We start from the raw sequence: 18992 nt of genomic DNA, 5'->3' as shown, positions 1-18992 counted from the left end.
CATTTTTTTAATTTTTCTGCTTTTTTTTTTTGTTTCCCTTGTTTTTTTTTTTTTTTTCTTTTGGCAACTCTACATTCACTGCCTATCAAGCAGGAACTAAATAAAAAGGCTGTTATTGTGCTTCTAGCCGTCAATTTAAGAGCAATCACCTATGCATTCGGGATGTGCTGGCAGGGAATTATCTGCAATGAGAAGCTGCTTGCCAATCAGCTTTGTAAAAGCCCGTTGGCTTTAGCTGTACCTAGAAGTGGATGTGACTCATTCAGTTAAGTGTAGCACTCAGATCTCTAATGCCCTCTATGGTTTGGGAGCTGATTAGCCAAGAGGAGCCTCCTCCAGATGGGTGTCCAGGGCATCCCTGGTGCCCCAGTCACCCACCCAATAATGCTGAAGCCCTGGGCCTGAGCTGCTGTTCATGAGTGTCGTCCTGCCACAGCCTGCCTGGCTCCACAGAGCTACAATGAGAGGCAGCAGAGTTGCTGTGCGGGAGCACAAAGGCTGCAAAATCGTGACTGGGACAGAATGTGTCAGAGAAGCAATATGTGTGGGAAGTTCTGACACTGGCATTGAGGAACTGTAGGGTATCGTGAGGAAATACTTTCATATGAAATGTTCCACAGCCAAGATGACATGATGTCTCCCTCTTGGACCAAGCTGCATCAGTGAGCCTCTGCCAGCCCCAGGGAGAGAGATGAGTTTCTCTCTAAGGGTTCCTGTGACTGAAGGTCACTTGGGTGTCCAGGGACTGGACACAGACATTCTGGCAGCAGGCTCTTTTCCACACTACTCAAATAAATCCCTTCTCAGCTCCACAGAGTTGGTGTTGGTTCAAGGACAGACCCATATTCTCCAGGCTCCCCCAACATGAAGATGATGAGGGATTGGCCTCGCAGACCACCTAATTAGTTCTGTTTGAGGCAAGAGAGGCCTCTTCTGCTCAGCTCAACGGGTCACTCCTTCCTTTGGCAGCAGTGTCCGTGTCCCTGGTGGCACTGGGGATATGCAGATCCCCCCGAATCTGGGCCTGCTCCCACGGGGTCTGTGGTTGTCCTGGCAGCCGCCATCCTGATGAAGGAATGGGCTTGTTCACCCAGTAAAGGTAGACTTAAACCAGGATTTACCAGGTGAAGTTTAGTGGCCTGTTGTTATTCAGGAGATTAAGGTAGATGACCACAATGACTAAAAATCTATCAATTTATTAATCGTGTCATCTGCCCTCACCACTGTCTTCTGGAGAGAGACAGAGCCTGAGCCTAAACCCGGGTTATTTCACACTGACTTAACATGTCAAATCCCAGGGTAAGTGAAATCAGATTCAGGCCTTCAGATTTGCAACACCAGCATGAAAAACAATGCAGCTCCATTGACTACTCAGGGTTTACACAGGCATAACTATGATTTCGCTGTCAAAACTGGCATCTCCTGTGGCGAACACTGGACTCTCTAGGCCTATGGAAATGTCACCTCCATGTCTCAAGGAGGCATTTCAATCTCAATCATCTCTGAATCAATCAATGAAAACAGCACATCTATTTTAATAATGAAGCACCATGGGCCAGTGCACAAAACTCCCAGTGTCTGGCACTGGTGCTGCCGATGTGCTGCCAGCCTGTGGCTCAGACCCCAGCTCTCTAATCACCTCCGCCAGCACTATCAGCCCCCCAAAGTTGCTGTTCACATGAGATTCCAGGCGGGTAATTTATTACCCTGAAGAGCCTGACTCTTCTCTCCCATCTATCTATATCTCTGTGTTACATTGTTTATGTTAACATAATCATTTCTCATGGAGAATGTCAATAAATGCTGGAGACAAAAGCAACACCACCAACAACAAAAAGCCCAACTGCTAAATAATTCCTAGAATGAGTTGTCAGAAACCTTTTATTTACTGATTCCGCGCATTTCATTTATTCCTGGCAGTGGGCCAACCTTTCTGACAGTTAAGATTTATTGATTTAATTGCCTAGGGTAACCATGCAATAAAATCATCTCAAAGATAAATTTTCATGGCACTGTGCAGCATTGAAGTAATTTTTCAAGTGCTATGGCTATATTTCTGCAGGTTACAGGTGCAAAATTTGCTTAAAGCAGAAATGTCTCATTATTGTAACCCCAGCGCATCAGTGTGGTCCCTCCTGTGAAACTCCTTTCTTCTTTTCTTTTTTCCCTCTCCATTCTTTCCCTTTATTTCTCTCTGTCACTTGCTTTTTCTCTATCTATCCCCTACACACTACACCACACCCCCATGGTTTTTTTAAGGGGGACAGCACAGGTCTCTCAGAAACGAAATTATATTTTCTTAATTGGTTCATATATTCAATGCCCAAGAGAAGCGAAGCTTCAGTTTAATTAGTAGTGGGCTTAGAGGTTATTTATAATGTTATACAGAAGCATTTGTTTCCAGCTGTGTGATGCTTTTTAACACAGAGGCCTCACATGCTAGATGATTGCCATTCGTGACATTGTAGTTTATTGAATCTTTAGATCTTTTTATTTACACTGTTAAAGGGCTCATTATAGTTCAGAACAAGGAACAAATGAAAATCTCTGATTAGTTCCCAGGTTAATGGTAACATGTCTGAAGTCAGAGATAGTATAAACTTTTAACAATGTGAAATGTTTACTTCTCTCTTATGATTTATTTGAGGTGGGGGATGTTGTTCAGTTTCAGTGTGGAATTTAATGGCCTATTGCTCTGGCAGCCCTGGTAGCTTCCCTTGCCAGATCTGAATGTTTAATTTCACTCTCCTGCCCCATTGAGGACATTTGGCCAGAAGCAGCTCCGAGGTGCCACCAGCCCAGCCCTGTAGTAGGAAGGCTGGCTGCCGGCAGTCCTGCAGCCTCAGCCACCATGGCCTCTGTGAGCCATGCCAGAGCTGAGTCCAGCAGCCCAAACAGCAGGAGAAAAAGTAGGAAACAAAGTAGGGGTTTTGTTCTGCCAACCTGGCACGGAAACGCAGTGAGGACAGGCAATAGCTGTGGTGTGGAGACGATGAGTAGCTGGTTCCCGGGCACCTCCTCAGTGTGTTACTACAACTTGAGACCTGCTCTCCCATCACAGCCATGCTGCTGTGGACCACTGGAGCTTCCCCACGTCCTCTGATTGCTCCTGGAGCCCTTGGCAGGGCTTCTACCAGGTTTGTCCTGCTGAGCACATCAAGCATGACTTTTAGTCCCATACACTAGCGGAGTTTCCCCTACCGTGATCTCATGCTGCAGCTTTCTCCTTCTTTCTCTTCACTGGTAAGTACAGACCCGACGCCTGGCCCTTATCACCTCCCTATGAACTCACCACCGTTCTGCAGCCTCATCTTCTCCAGCTCTCAACTGCTGTTGCCATGTTTCCACCTGTCTGTGGAGAACTTGTTTTGTGAAAAGGTGAAGCGAATTTGCAGCCATCTGGGAGGCATGATGCATGACCAGCTGGCCTCCATGCTGCACAGGGTGCCCACTAGCCCTTCCCTGCAGCAGGCCAGTGAGGGTGCAGGTCACTTCAGCCCAGTGCAAAGCACCATTCTAGCACACTGCAGAAAAGTGCTGCTGCCTGCATGGATGCTGAGATACACTGCTGAGTGCTTCAGCTCCCACTGCACTAAAGAGCTAGGTACATACAAAAACTGACCTGTAAGTCAGTCACAAAAAAAAAAAACAACAACCTATATATATAGAAAATGCATAAATTACCTATCAAAACTGATTCTAATTTACAAGCAAGACAACTACAACTTTGGTCTATTAATTTGGATTAGCTCCAAGACAAACAGCACACAAGATATATTTCTACCCGTAAGGGAAAATTTGCTCCTTGTTTTCAAAATCATACAGTCTGAGATGGGCAGGTTAGGGTCTGTGCTATCATTGTTAACCCATGAATGGATCAGATGGAGGGGTATGAAAAACAAAATTATTTTTATTTCAAATTATAAGTAATTAATGCGAAATTGGCTTGACTGCTTACTTTTTCTGGTGGAAAAGAGAGCTCGGACTTGCAGATTTGCTCCATTGACAAGTTTGCAGATCTCACATAGCAAACACTGTCTTTAAAGCCTAGGAACTTTATGCTTGCAGTTTAACCTCTTTGACCTCTACCCCTCTGACTTCAGCCTTTCATTAGGTGAAATACGAAGGCAGGTTGGATACATTAAAAAGAGTATTAGTGAGAAGAGAGGCAGTTGAATCAATAATGTCAGTAAAGGTAGACCTATTTATAGAGAAACAATGCCAGCATATGATAAACCTGTGAGTAAATTGGCTGAGAGCCCAGAGCTTTGTACTGTTTTGAAGAGCTTGAAGGGATCTGAGCAGCAACAAGCACAATCAGTAATCCTGGGGTTCACAAATATCAGCCGTGCCAGCTGGGGAGCAGGAAAAAAAAAAAAAAAAAAAAAGAGTGTTCTGGGGTGGGAGAGGAAGGATGGAAGGAAGGAAGGAAGAGGGAAAATGGGCATAGTTTCAATTAGTATCAAAGGGAAATGCCAAGTGTTTAAGACTGGACAGCAATGGTGAAAGCTGAGGTCTGTGCTGTCTTTAAAACATGGCTCTGAGTCACACAGACCTCCCACCCTGCAACCACACATAAACCTCCAGGCACCTAAAATCAATAGGCACCTCCAAATTCAAGCATTAACCTGTCCAGGAATTCAGAAAAAAAATCCCACATGTACTGACTAGATACACAATTTCCTCCATTGATCACCAAAAGAAGGAACTTGGCAACTTCAGAGAATATGATTCACCCTAACCAATCTGATACTTGGATTTGTTTGTTTTGTTTTGTTTTGTTTTGTTTTGTTTTTTTAAGGTAAGAAACCACTCAAAGCAATTTGAATACAGTCTTGAGTCTATACTGAAGTCTATAAGTAACTAACATTGACTAGATGTAACATCCTATTTCTTTTCATTGACTCTATAGAAAGTCAAAGGTTGTGAGCATTAGTAGAGTTCAGTTGATAGTGTAGACACCAATCCTAAGCATTACCGGGGCCTACCATGAAGAGTCACGTTCTGAACATACTCTTGGTGATCAGTGTTAGCTGGAAAATTTTAAAAGAACAGCATTTCTGTTTCATGTGAACATTTGAGCAACTCTTGTTCTAGTTCCAAAGCAAAAAAAAAAAATTCTTTTTCCAGTTGTCAAAATTCTCCTTCTCTGCACCCTGACCCCAAAAATTCCAAGCTTGAGGCAACTCCTCTAGTTTCTTCCCAGAGCACTCAGAAAACTTCATTTTATGGTATTAGCCTGGAGTTACAAAGTATCCTTTGCTTTTTTTTTGTTTCCTTAGGTTCTGAGATGGCTTCAGTAAAGTAGGACATACTAGATGTGGGCAGTTATGTTTCTGTTTAACTAACTCTTTCTGTTAATATTTTTCCTTTCGCAGTTCACTGATGCTATGGGCAGGCTGACAACGCAGGAATGTAAGAGTATCTGAAAGATGATAGACTCCTGTTTGCGGGGGGAGTTCAGAAATAGTAACCAAACCGAGGAGCCTTCAAGTGCATAAAAACCTATTCAGAAATGCAACCAGTGAGACCGAGCCTTTGCCCTGAGTCATAGGTGTGTAGAGCCAGATGTGTACCATATAAATGTGTGGGGCAGACCATAAGTTCCCAATAAACAAACATAGGAGGAAATAGGCCCAAATCAGAGCACACAAATCACTTGAGCTCTACCAAAAATCCACAGTATTGAGCCCTTCCAGGACATCTCAGTCATCCCCATTTGAAGTGAGTGTTCAGGTAAGACAATGGTGAAAGCGTAATGGTGGCCAGGTCTAGAGGGCTTTGTGAGTGGTGGTGTTCAAGAGCCACGTCCTAAACCATGCCAGAGCTGCTGGTTTTGCTGCAGTAGAACCAGTGCTCAGTCTGGAGCCACATTATCCCAGTTCTGGAGTGTGTGCTAGATGTCCCAAACAGAACATAAATAAAAAGGGAAAGGGTTATCAATCATGTTAAGACCCCTACTGATACATACTGTGCTCACATACATAGCATAAACACCTCTAAAAAGCTCATTTTTAAAGAACCAGAGTTACAAGCTGTTTCAAAACCCCTGCACTTTATTAACATTGAGAATGTGTCCTTTGATATAAACTCTTCTAGAAATGATTCAGATGAATTAGCCCAGGAAAATCTTGCTGAGTTGGAAAGCACTGAATCGGAAGCAGTGCAGTCAGTGAATAATGAAAGTAAACCATCATTCTGAAGTATGACTAACGATGACATGGCCTGTCTAGAAGAACAAATAACCAAAAGACTTACTACTTGGCCCCAAAACTGGGCTGAACATTTTTTGAAATTACTTCACTGCTGTATGAAGACTATTAACAAAACAGAAAACCCTGCCAACTTGTGGACTACACGTCCAATAAGGAAGAATTTCACTTGTCCACTGGAGAGACAGATGATTCACTTTGTAAAAGAGTGGGACTTATTACTCTTAGAGGCAATATTAATAGATCCATCCAAAATCGCCCATAGAACAGATCTATTGATGGTGCCAAGATCCTTAGCTGAAAAATGTGCAGAGAAACTTGAATCTGCAATGTAGAATGCTGCAGTGAAGTGATTACATTTTGTGGCACCTAAGATGCTTTTATCAAAGGATGACTTCACAAGACATCGAGATAGCTAAATGCTTAGGACTGAATGTCAATCAAAAACTTACATGTATTATTCAAGTGCAGACTGAGCTTCAGCTAGGCAAAGGGAAAATACTAAACTAAGGCTTATGGAGAAGAAGGTGTTTGTGAAAAGATAGGAGATATCTTTTGTAATCTAAGTACATTCATTCTTCTTCTTGGGCTAGATGCATTGGGTGTGACTTTACCAACTGCATGGGGAATGAATATGACCCATAGTGTCTCATTTAGGAGGTGGGGTAAATACATTGTGTAGGCATGGTGTGGTTCCAGGACCCAGTTAGGGCTGCAGAGGTTTTCAGCTCAGTGCTGGTAGTCCAGCAGCTAATGGCTGCCAGTTATATTGTGCAGTAAAAGAAATAACTACCATCAAGAAAATATCTTTTCTTTCCAACAAGAAAGCAAGAACAACTAATCTGAGATTCAGATTTAGCACAGTGATCCACAATTTGATTGCTCCCACACCAAAGGATATTCTTCACCAGTAGAAATGTACGCCCCTACCCCAACATCTTAAAACCCTAACACAACCCAAGACCACCATAAATTGCCCATTCAGCATCTCAGCACACATCCCAGTCCTTAGTTTCTTTGTGATGGCCGGGAATAGCTAGCCCACATTTTCAGTGATCCCCCAAAGACCTGGTGATGCTTAAGTGACTAGTTCTCCATATACAGACTTGGTTGCTGACCACGACAATGGTCATCAAGAACACACAAGTCCTGCTCAGGAGTGGAATGTGTAGTTGAAACTACCACTGATTTTTTTCCATCATCAGAGCTGTATAAAAGGGATGAGCCTTATGCTCAGGCCTGTAAAACACCACAATGACAATCAGTCTCTAGCTTAAACAGCAAAAACTGTCTTCCTACAACAAATGAACAACTAGAAGAGACAATGTATCTCTATGCCTTTTCACATGTGCACATATATATGTTTTCTAATTGTGTCAGTATCTTAAGTGTTACATGGCTAAGAAGCCAGAGATGCACATTAAATAGTCCAAGACTGGCCTTCATAAAATTCTCAGTCATTCCATTGCCATTGTTTCCTAAAGACCTCTCAGACCATCTAACACTGTTATTAATTTTACTATAGAAGTGATCAAAATAGTGGAAAAATTATATGGCAAAGAATCAGATAAGGAATCAATGGCAGTAGAGAGCCCAAGCTTCGAAGTACCCACCACTGGTCACCCAAAGAGGAGGAACACACTCCTCTTTCACTCTCCTTCCTGCTGTGTGGCCCAGCTGAAATATGGGGCCATCACCTGAGAAAAGGACAGGGTTGAATTACTGCACTGTTAAAACCAGGAGTGAAACAAAGGTAAACACAGCCTCATGCTTGATCTGCTCTCTCCTTGCAACAGTCTAATTGCCTCCCATACCCAAAGGGTTTGCAAGGCAAGAGTGGAAGCAGAATGAAAGAGAACTGCCCTAAAGATGTTAAATATACTTTTTAAGGGGGGGGGGGGGGGGGGGGGGGGGAGGCGAATTTTCCTATAGAGCACATCTATCAATTAAACCTTTCAATGGGGAGACCTCCCTTGTGCTCCCAACATTAGCACTGGCTATGTCATTAGCACTGGCTATGTTACACAACTCTAGTTATGCCTTTCGTTAATATGAATGAGCAGTTACTATAGCAATTATTATATTTTACGATGTACTTAAAGTTCCTGATACAGTTGAGAGATAGGGTCAGTATTTAAGCTTAGCTCAGCATTTAGCAAGCTTTCCTTCCTAGATGTTTTGATTACTTAGGAAAACCTCAACCTCTACAACATAAGGAAGGACTGGAAAGTTGTAGGGTAATTTGTAGGAGAAGGAGTGTGCATGAGGATACATGCACTATTATAAAGCTCAATAAATAATCACATGAAATCACTGGCATTTAAGACCCTCCAGAGAGGAGCTTTCCCAGCCAGCTCCTGATCCCTCATACACTGAGTAATTCCAGATTAAATCCACTGACTTTGTGGAAGTGTACGTGACATCAGAAATCCACCATGTATTTCCAAAATGCACATTAATTTGCTCCAGACAGCGGCAAGGGGGTTGTACATGGCTGTAATGGTAGAGCTTCAGCTCCTCCATCCCCAGTGCAGCTCAGGGGGAGAGTGGTGCAGTGCATAAATGGCCAGAGCTGTGGGAATGATGTAACATGTCTTCCACTTGCATTTTATTGAGAGAGCCCATAAAATTCAAAATCCAGCTGTGCACGTTGGTTCAGTCTGCCTATTAAAAGGGCGGCATTTTCTCATGCCTATGATTGATATGGTTTTAGGCACATCTGTGTACTCACTTAACCCCCTTCCCTCCACCTTCTCCATCTCAAGCCACTGCATAGACATGAAAAGTGGGAATTTGTCTTTTGTACGTGAGGGTATAAAAGGTTTCTTGACTTCCACTGAAGGACAATAAGTAGTGGTTCACTTTGATTCCCTCTCGACACTAGTTTTCCCTTAAGCTTTACCCAGGGAAAACATGGAAGCCCAGTACCAGGGTAACCAGCCCTTTTTCTTTCTTAACCCCTAAGGCGTAAGAAAGGGGTGACTTGATAAAGTGACCCAGACACATGTTACAATTGATAATCAATGGCTCTAGTAAAATGCATGCGAAAGCATTTCAAGCCCACATTTCAGTAAACATTTTCCAGAATCTGTGGCTATTTATCAAATATGAATGCACTTTTCAGGATGAGGATCTCATTTCCCCATGCTGTTTTTATTGCAAAAATAATTAGAAGTGACAATACAGAGAAAGATGATGTTTCAACTTCATGTTTAAAATAAATATAAGGCTGTCATCAGAGCTGAGCTGTCTTGTGAAGCTCCCTCTCACAGGAGTCAACAGGCAGCTCTACTGATAGAGAATCGTGTTCCATTATTGATTAGCTTTTAAGTTCTTGTTACATATTAGATTAGGATCGTTGTATGCATAGGGAATGAATAGCCTAATTACAATCTAAAATAGTTCATCTCAAAGTGGTTTAGGATTTTGATATTATAAAAGAATTTTAAGGAAATTAGAGGGTTTATTAAGAAAGCCTTCAAGGCAGATATTTACATTTTTTTTGCATGGCTTTTCAGGATGGGGATATACCTCCTTTATTACATACAAGGCTGGTTTTATCTCCCAATTAGCTTTTAAAAACTTTGCTATATTTGGGGTCTTTTCTGCATGGAAAGTATCAGACTAAGCAGTCCCGGAGTTACACCTCTGGGCTCCCCCAGGCCTAAAACAGACACAGATGGCTGAAGTTGGGTCTCAAGGGCACTGAGCATTGAGCACGCGTAATTTGGAGAAGATTCAGGGCTGCTCGAGCACATCCCAGCTCTCAGCAAAGGCACTGATCCCTGTGATCAGGGCTCTGGTGGACATGGGACCAGCATTCTCGTAATACAGTATTCCTGAGAGCACTGCTTAATCTGCTTTGGTGTTGCCAATTTTTATAAGACCGGGGTAATTCTAGGGATTTATGCTTAAGTTTCAAACCCAAGTAATTTGATTTTTTTTTTTTTTTTTTGCTAAAATCTGGCAGCCTTGAAGCCAAGAAATTTTCAAGGCTAGTGTAAGCAAAGCCGTGGCTGACATAGTCGGCTCATCCCTCCAGAGCTCCCTTCCAGCCGGTGCTGAGGCGAGGGCTGCCGGCACAGCCCTGTCTGCCGCAGGGGGGTCACAGCTCCCCAGCCCCGCCGGGGCACGGAGGGCTGCAGCTCGGCGTGGCAGGCCATGTCCCGCGGCAGGGCTGCCGAACAAGCCAAGGGCAGCGGCAGCAGTGCCGCGTCTGAAATACCGGAGACACCGGTCTGGCTGCAGGGAAGCGTGAAGCGGGAGCCAATGGTGTGTATCTCAGCACACAAGCCTTGACAGGATGGACTGCTGGCATAATTTATGGCCACCTGAGGTACCTCTGAGAGATGTCAGCCTTGGGGACTGCAGGAGGGTGACAGAGAAAGAGCTGCTTCCCATTCCCACTGACACACACATGCACACAGAGCCACTCCATCCTCTGCCCTCCCTCACAACCTGAGCTTTATCACCAGCTTTAAAGCCTCCAAAAGTTAAAAAACATTTTTTATAATTGTCCAAACACGGTCATCTTTCATTTCACAACAAAATATAGTTCTGAAAGTGGGGGGAGGGGGTACAGAAGCCTAAATTCAAACCTCAACCCTCCATATCCACTCATCACAGTGCCGACACGACTGCATTTCACAGTTTTCACTCTGTACAAACACCCTGAATATTTTGGTATAGAAAATAACCACTCTTTCTACAGAGAATTTCCAGCCTTCAGCAAGGTGGAATGGTTTTAAAAATCTACCCGACTTTCCCTCAAATTTGCCTAATTAATCATTCCCTTCATAAGTTAATTCAAGGCTAGCATTGACCACATCTCCGACAAAGCATGGAAAAGGTCACCAGAAATAGATTTCCAAGGCCTTGAAGGGACTCTGTGGGCAAATGGTTGCTACTGTCTAACACTGAAGAAGTGTGATTAAAGGTAAGAGGGAGAACCAGGTGAGAGAATTGCATGATCGCAGGATCCTTGCCAATGAAAAACTGCAGTGAAAACATTTAGTAAGTACTCCAGGCCCACTGACTTAATCCTTTTGTAAGGTAATACATGAAGTCTTTAGAGAAAAGTTCTGCTCACTGAGTTGTACAGCACTGACAGACTCATAATATTCATATTAGTCTACCACATAAGAAGCCCAAGTTCCTTTATTTTCGTAGGGCTGCAAGAAATGTAAGCACCCAGAAGGTTTTCCTTTAAGAATGAAAGTCCAAGTCCTCATACATACATGTGCCCACAAGGTCACACTGGCCACTCAGGTTAGATATCTCTCTTTCTCACCCCTCCTGAACTGTATACTAAGATATCCCACCTGAATTTAAAATGCTTTTACAAAGAAGGACCAGTTCTGTGAGGTGCTGAGTACAGTAGTTTAATCCAATAATTTTTTGAACCAAGACTGCCCATCCATGTTTGTTTAAAATTAAAGTGGCTCAGGACAAATTGCTCTGTGCCCCGTAGATGAACATTTGTTGGCTGCAAAATCCATGATACAGCCCTAATAGATGTCTGCTCCACTGCGTGCACATCTGCAATCTAATAGGGAAACCCACAGATTCATGTAGGAAAATGACATCTGAAATTAGCAAGAAAACGGGTTGTCTTGAGCCCATACAGCTATTTTTTGAACCTGGAGACACTCCTATCTCAAGTGCATGGGTACAGCTGCAGATCCTAATGAATGGGTGGTGGACGTGCCAGGAGGAGTCAAAATTAATTACATGGACTAAATGAGCAATGAATAGCTGGATAAACCATTTTTTTTCCAGTTCTGTAAGTTCAATGTGATCCTTTGCCCATGATGCTGTGCAAGGAAATGGCTTCAGAAGTGCACTGGATTTGCATCCTGCTCCTGCTGCAGGGAATGGGAATTTTACCATTTGTTCCATCAAGACAGTAGGTCACCATCAGCACAGCAGAAAGCCCTATCTGAGGTGCTAGTTGGAAAACCAGATGGGGCAGGTAAAAACAGGCAGTTGTTGCCTTTCTTTTCCCATGACGATGAAAAGTAGACAGGGAGTATATCTGCATGGTAACACAAAGCTCAGTGCAGGGATGTTTGGATATGTGGAAATGTGAATTGGGAAGTCCAAGTCTGGATATCACCTGCCTCAGCTGGCCGGCTCTAAACTTGAATTTATGGAGGAAAGCAGGAGCTACTAGCTAAGCCGCCAAGCCAGCTGCAGATCACCCGCACGGGTGCTGTGCTGGGCACCTCCTGGCTCTCCCCACGCAGCCCCAGGCCAAGGGGCCACAAGCTCAGCTCCGGGGGACTTGCTCCTGCCACGCTGCGTCCTGCACAGCGACCCGCGGGCATCGAGCCAAAGCTCCCGCGCCGCGGCGTGCTCCAGACGCTGCTCCAGCACACAGCGGCTCCCTCAGTCCCTCAGAGTCTTGAGTCTAAATAGCCCTTTGCTTAGCCTGCAGCGAGGCGGATTTCTGTTAGACAACAAAACTTTTACAAGTGGACCAAGTTGACTTTTGCAACAGACCAAGTTGACAAGTGCGTAATGGATGTGCTGAACTCTCATTAGAGCACCTTATCTTCAACAGTCTGCATGATCCATCAACTGTATTAAATAGCTTGCTTTAGATAAACGCATGCACAATACTTACCTGTCCAAGTGGAGACCGTACTTACTTTGTTTCTAATTGTACATTTTGCAGCTTTTAAGCAAGACCAGAGTGCTCTCTTAAAAGAAAAAAAAAAAAAAAAAAAAAGAAGAAACAAAACAACAAAAAAAAAACAAACAAAAAAACAAACAATAAAGCAACATCATTATTATTATTATTATTATTATTGCTGTTGTTGTTATTATTATTGCTATTGCTATTACCACCTTATGCTTAGAAATGCTTCTTTGATTTTCTTCCTTACTAAAGGAAGAGCAATCATGTAGATTCATCCATTTCTCTCAAGGGATATGGAAAAATGTTGCTTTCAAGAAAAAAAAATACCGTTTTTTACAAATATATAAAACAAAATATTCAAGGCACTTTTGAGAGGCATTCTCACATATTGCTGAAATTACACGCAATGTGTGAAAATTTGCATAACAAATGTGACAAGATGGTTACTTAAGGGACTGAAACAGAAGGAATAAAATATATATTAGATACCTCAGAACTAATTAATTATTATTCTGAATGAGAAATAATGCCAGGAGCAAGAGGGGTGTCAGAAGAAACGATAGGGAAATATATTATCATGTATTTAAAAACCTTTAAAAGGTATAATAATAATTAGGAAATTATTGCACTACCGATCTTTTTTAGTAGCAGATCAACCACCTGTTCACACTTTTATTAATCGTTTGTTTGCCTCTTCCTTAAAGACGGTCTGTGAAGATCATTAAAGGAAAAGCTACCTGAGTAGAAAGGAGGAGAAAGTATTCATGTTACACAGGGAAAAAAAAAAAAATCCCTATAAAATTCATAACTTTAATTAAGAGTCACATGTGAAAAGGTAGTACTATTTCAAGACTGGTTTATAGCAAAACATAATTCGGCTTCAAACAAAAGCAATGGAAGAGAGTGAATATTATTATTATTGATTTTGTTAATTTGCTCCAAATGTCCTGCCTTACCCTGATTTGTCTTCCCAGTGATTCCTCAAATATCACTGGTGCAGAGATATAGTTAAGGCAGCTCCCTGGGGCTCGTTCAGCTCTGGGCATCCACGCAAGTGGCCACGGGAGGTCCGGTCTCCTCCGGCAGTGCCCCGGGCTGATCCGCAGCAGCACATGGCCTCAGACAATATCCTCCGGGGAAACTTGTTGCTTATTTGTTGCTCAGCTGGAAAACTGCAGACTTCCTATTTCGGGAGATAATGCCAGTTAATGTATGATAGTTGTCAGACACACATTCATCTCCCGATTTATACTGTTACGTGCTCGTGAGTCTTGCACAGATCCCTGCTGCTCATCTCAGTCCTGCCTGCCTACGGATGGACATGAAAGCGCAGAGATGTCCTACTGCTGAAGGGATCCCTTTCCCACTGCTGCTGCAAAAAGGTGCACACCACAGCAGCAGCACTGTGGCTGTTTGTGCATACCGTGCTCCAGAATTATGGCAAGCAACTTCTCAACCATTTCTCATCGTTCTCTCCTTTAGGCTTTGAAACATTTATGATTTATCTGTCCTAAACCATAGAAATCCATTTTCCTAACAATCTCTTTCCTTCAAGCCTCCCATGGAAGCAGCACAAAATTTCCTATTTGCTCCTTGCTGCAGCCAAATCTTGTCTTGGGTTCCCCCAGCTGTTTTTTACTGGCCTTACCTGGAATCACCAACTACCACAGACAGCAGCTTTGCTTAAATGCAGAAGTCCGTGTCCACTTTTCCCATTAGTCTCCCTTATGATTTTTTTTTTCCCTGCTCCCTCTGTTGAGCATCTTCTCTCCCAGCTTCACCATTTGGAGGCTATTTCCTCACTCTTTGGCCTTGGGAAACACTTTGAAGTTCTATTTCTCTGCCTGTGCCCTCCATCCGGGAGCTTCCAGACTCAAAAATCAGTCCAGTGGACCACAGTATAGGCACCTCCCCCTGTCCCATAGCATTCTCCTAGTCCACCCTCACATGGGAGGTGGATAAAGTAAGCTCAATATGATCAGAAATCAGTGAGAGAAAGAAACCTGCTATGCAGTGGCACTCCTAGCTTCACAAATACCTGTTATCATTCCTCATCCTCCTGGAATAATTCCATTCCCTGACATCTCTTTCCACTTTTAAGCCCAACAGCTGGGACAGGCAAGCTGGAGAGTGAAGGAGGTGGAGAGGGAGACAAAACACTTTGCACAGAGTCTTCTGCTGGTAAAAGTCAGAGAAAGTGTCAGTTTATTGCACCATTTTGTGAGCCAACGGTGAGAGGACCCATGCCTTTGTTTTGGGCTTTGTGGCACGGCTGTATGTCCTCACCTCCTGCCAAGACTGGGTGCTACACTTGGCACCTACACCAACATAAATTAGCAGCAGCAGTTCACCTGCAGGGCAGATGCTTGTACGTTGCAACGCAGGAGCTGCACAACTCCATATCAGTGGGCTACAAAGGGAGTTTCAGTGCATCCATCGCACATGCTGAACGCAAGTGCAGCAATTAGTAAAAGTTAAATCCATTTAAAATCATTTTAAGAGGGAAAATAAGGCTTATTATTTAAGGGAAATATCCCTTTCCGGGGATATTATTTCTAAGACATGTTTTACTCTGCTATTAATATACTTTTGGAATGCATGAGAGCTCCTTGCACCCAGGGCAGGTGATAACAGTCTATTAAAATAAAGACACCATCTCTGTTTCCTAATGCTCTATCAAAGTTTCATTGATGAAAATAGCCATCTGACTGCCCTCATCAGCTTTAAGGAATTACATAAAAGAATGAAATATGCTTTCCTCATAATTGCTTTTGTATAAGATTTATGACAATGTAACGAATAAACTGGGCACTTGCTGAATGTGACTCAGATTTAAGATGTACCAATGCAAATGAGGAAGTGTCCAACTAAAGAGATGCATTTCTTGGGAGAAATTTGAAAGTGTTTGCAAGAGTCACGAGTTACCACATATACCTGGCTACATTCATTGCCAAAGGTAGTGCATCAGTTTGTTCTAGTGGGAAATTTGGGTTTTAGAAGCCAGTCACCTGAACAGCTCACAGCTGAGAAGAGGACCTTGACAGCATCTGGAAGATGTCCTGGGTATAACTATACAGCTGATTAAGCAGTAGCATGTTTTTTTGCCACCTGCACCTGATGACATTGTAGGTGTAAAGAACATCACATGATTGGGGAAAAAAAAGGTCCCTTAATGTCTGGCCACACTGTTCATACTCCTGCCAATAGTAAACGTCACATCAGTGGGAATGGACAGTGTGATTAGTGTTGTGGGATAATTAAATCCTATTTGCCAGCTATTCATCTGGTTTAAACAGTCAGAGTTGCAATGGTCGTTGCCGTGCCTCTTTACCATTACGTCAATAATATGGTCCTATGAGCTTTTGGCTCCAAGATTATCTAAAGCACAGGATTGACACTAAGGAGATTCTTTATTTCCAACTCTGCTATTGGCTTTTGGTGCCACTTAACGTTTTGTCCTCATCTTTTCCATCTCCAAGACAGTAATAATCATAGAATCGTCTAGGTTGGAAAAGACTTCTAATGATTCCTTGCCCAACTTCATTGTCCTTTAGGAGGAAATCAGATACTACAAATGTAAGTACTGCTTAAATATTTGAAAACATACCTGTCTCACTCTATATGAAAAGGCAATCACTACACTCCCACTCATCAAACAAACTATTCAGTCCTATACAGTGAGGGTCTAAAATTGCATATTTCTGAAGTTGCTCCACCTCTGTGAGTGTTTGACATGACCACTCCTGTGTCCGGAGTAAGCTCAGCAGTAGCCCAGTCCCACACAGAAGTTGAGAGGAGGTCATGGGCATCAGCTAGTCAGGGCTAGAAGATGTGAATGATGTGAGGTTAGATGCTTTTTAGATTTTGAATTTAAAATTTTTTAATCTGCCAAGATTTTAATATATAGAGATACCAATGGTCTCTCAAGCACTCTCTCTTGACACTTTTTCTCTTTGTAAACACACACATTTTAAGCATTTTAAGACTTTCAGCATGCCCACATTTGGGTACTATTTGCACCCAGGAAAGTTAATAACCAGTATCCAAAGTTTTACACCAAAGATTTGAAGCTTGTCAGAGCCATAAGTGAAAGCAGAGTATAAGAGGGGAAGAGCTAGCCATTTTAGTAAGAGTCAGTACTACAGCAATACTTTTAACACCCCAGTTATTCATTCAACTTCTCTTTTCCAGCTAATTACATCAAGAAGACTTTATGGAAACTGTTGCCAAATGTTTAAAATGAGAGCAGTTCGGTTGTTATTTCAGTCCCAGGTTACTGTGGTAAATTGTACATGCTCACCTCATGCATTCATTTGTGAACGTTTGACATTTCAGTGATTAATTCATATTACTGGCAGAAATCACTTCAAACTTGCTTTATGCTAGAAATCACACACAATCCTGACTCTAATCACTCAGCACATAAAGAAACTTTAATTGATAACCCAGGTTTAATATCCATCAGGAATAGATTCTGTAGGAGGAACAGAGCAATGTTCCCTGTAATCATCCTAGAGGAGATAGAAAGCTTGTTCTACCAACATCAAAGAAGATTAGGCAGCAGAAGCCTGATAGTAAAGTAGCAATTATGGAGGGTTTTTTTAATTCTGTGCACCTGCTTCATCAAAATAATAGGCATCTTTTAGCAAAATAACCTGAAACTCAGTTCACTGACTTTCAATTATCTGGTGCTGGGAAATGCATCTGGAGAGACATGAAAAAAAGGTGATAGACACACAAAGAAATAAAGAGAAGGGGGAAATTAGAATGAGGAAAAATATGAGGGCCTGTGTAAGTGGGTGTTATAAATATCCTGTGCCTCAGGCTGATTATAGAGCCGGAATATTTTTGCTGAGTTAGGATTGTGGCATCAGGACAAATCAGTCCCTGGTGGAGTTCCTTTGACTACAGTAAACAGTTTACACCAGGGATGGATTTGGCTCGTTGCTTTTAAGGGGAATTTTAGGCATCAAACCTTCATGCAATCAAGGGAAGCACATGGTAGTTTTCCACAAACATTTCAGGCTGTATAACTCAAAACAAAAATTGCTATTCTCAAATTCCCCTTCATCGGGTGGTCTTGCTATGCAAAACTAGAAATGACCCTATAACTGTATTTCAAAAGATGAGTCTAAAGTTAGTCCAGAGCCGATCTTTCCTAGAAGTGGGAAGAGATAAAAGGCCCAGATGCAGCCTTGGTTTTATTTCAAGGACTGCATCCCCATTTCTGGAAATGTATGAGGCAGACCCTCACACCCAGACTTAAGAAGCCTGCCTAGGACTTAGTACCCTTCCTTGTTAGCCTCTGTGGGTATCGTTTGCTTTTTAATAAATCCTAATCTTCTCTGCAAACACTTCTTCAGAGGACAGGGGGCAATTCACTTAAACATTTCATGATCTGCAGCCCTGGAGCCTCCAAAGGCAGAGCACGGCAGAGTTCTTACCAGAGAACAGCTGCATTACCAGCCCCATTACTGGGTAGAGTTTTTGCCAGGCTCAGGACAGAATCAAGGACAGCACTCTTCCACCTCTTTTCACAGCTTTACACCCCAGTTGAATTCACTGTGCCCTCTCATGTACATCTCTCTCCCTCCTCCATTACATACAACCACCTGCATCTTGTTCTAACTCAGAAACAATCCCCACATGAATTCTGGACAGGAGAGCTGTTCTCCATATTTTATATCCTGAGTCCTTGTGGCTCATGTTTGAGCTCCCATCTCCCTGCAAGACACCCAAGGCCGAGGGAACTTACCATCACATCCTCCTCCACATGACTCCTGGCTCTGCTGTTCCCCCTGTTTGATAACAGCTCTGTCTTCGGAGCTCTGTCTAAAAGTCAGTGGCCTGTGAGACAGTCATCGTGGATGAATATGGGCTTGGGGCAAATGCAGACTTGCAGTTAACCAGCGTGAAAAAATGGTCTCTGTGTGAGGCAAAGCAGTTACCCTCCCTTCAGCCACGGTGCACCCTGGCACATCACACAACCAGCAGATACTGGCCTGTACAATGGAGGCTGAAGCACAGAGGATCATGAACCAACAGCCGTGGTTGGCAGAGGCTGATCCTTCTGCAAGAATCACAACCACATCCCACTTCATGCGAGTGAAGTAGAAGTAATTCCATTGTAATTAAATAGG

Source organism: Tyto alba, unplaced genomic scaffold (assembly GCF_018691265.1).
Source record: "Tyto alba isolate M040663 unplaced genomic scaffold, T.alba_DEE_v4.0 Super-Scaffold_5, whole genome shotgun sequence".
Lineage (NCBI taxonomy): Eukaryota > Metazoa > Chordata > Aves > Strigiformes > Tytonidae > Tyto > Tyto alba.
Note: the sequence above shows the minus strand (reverse complement) of the source record.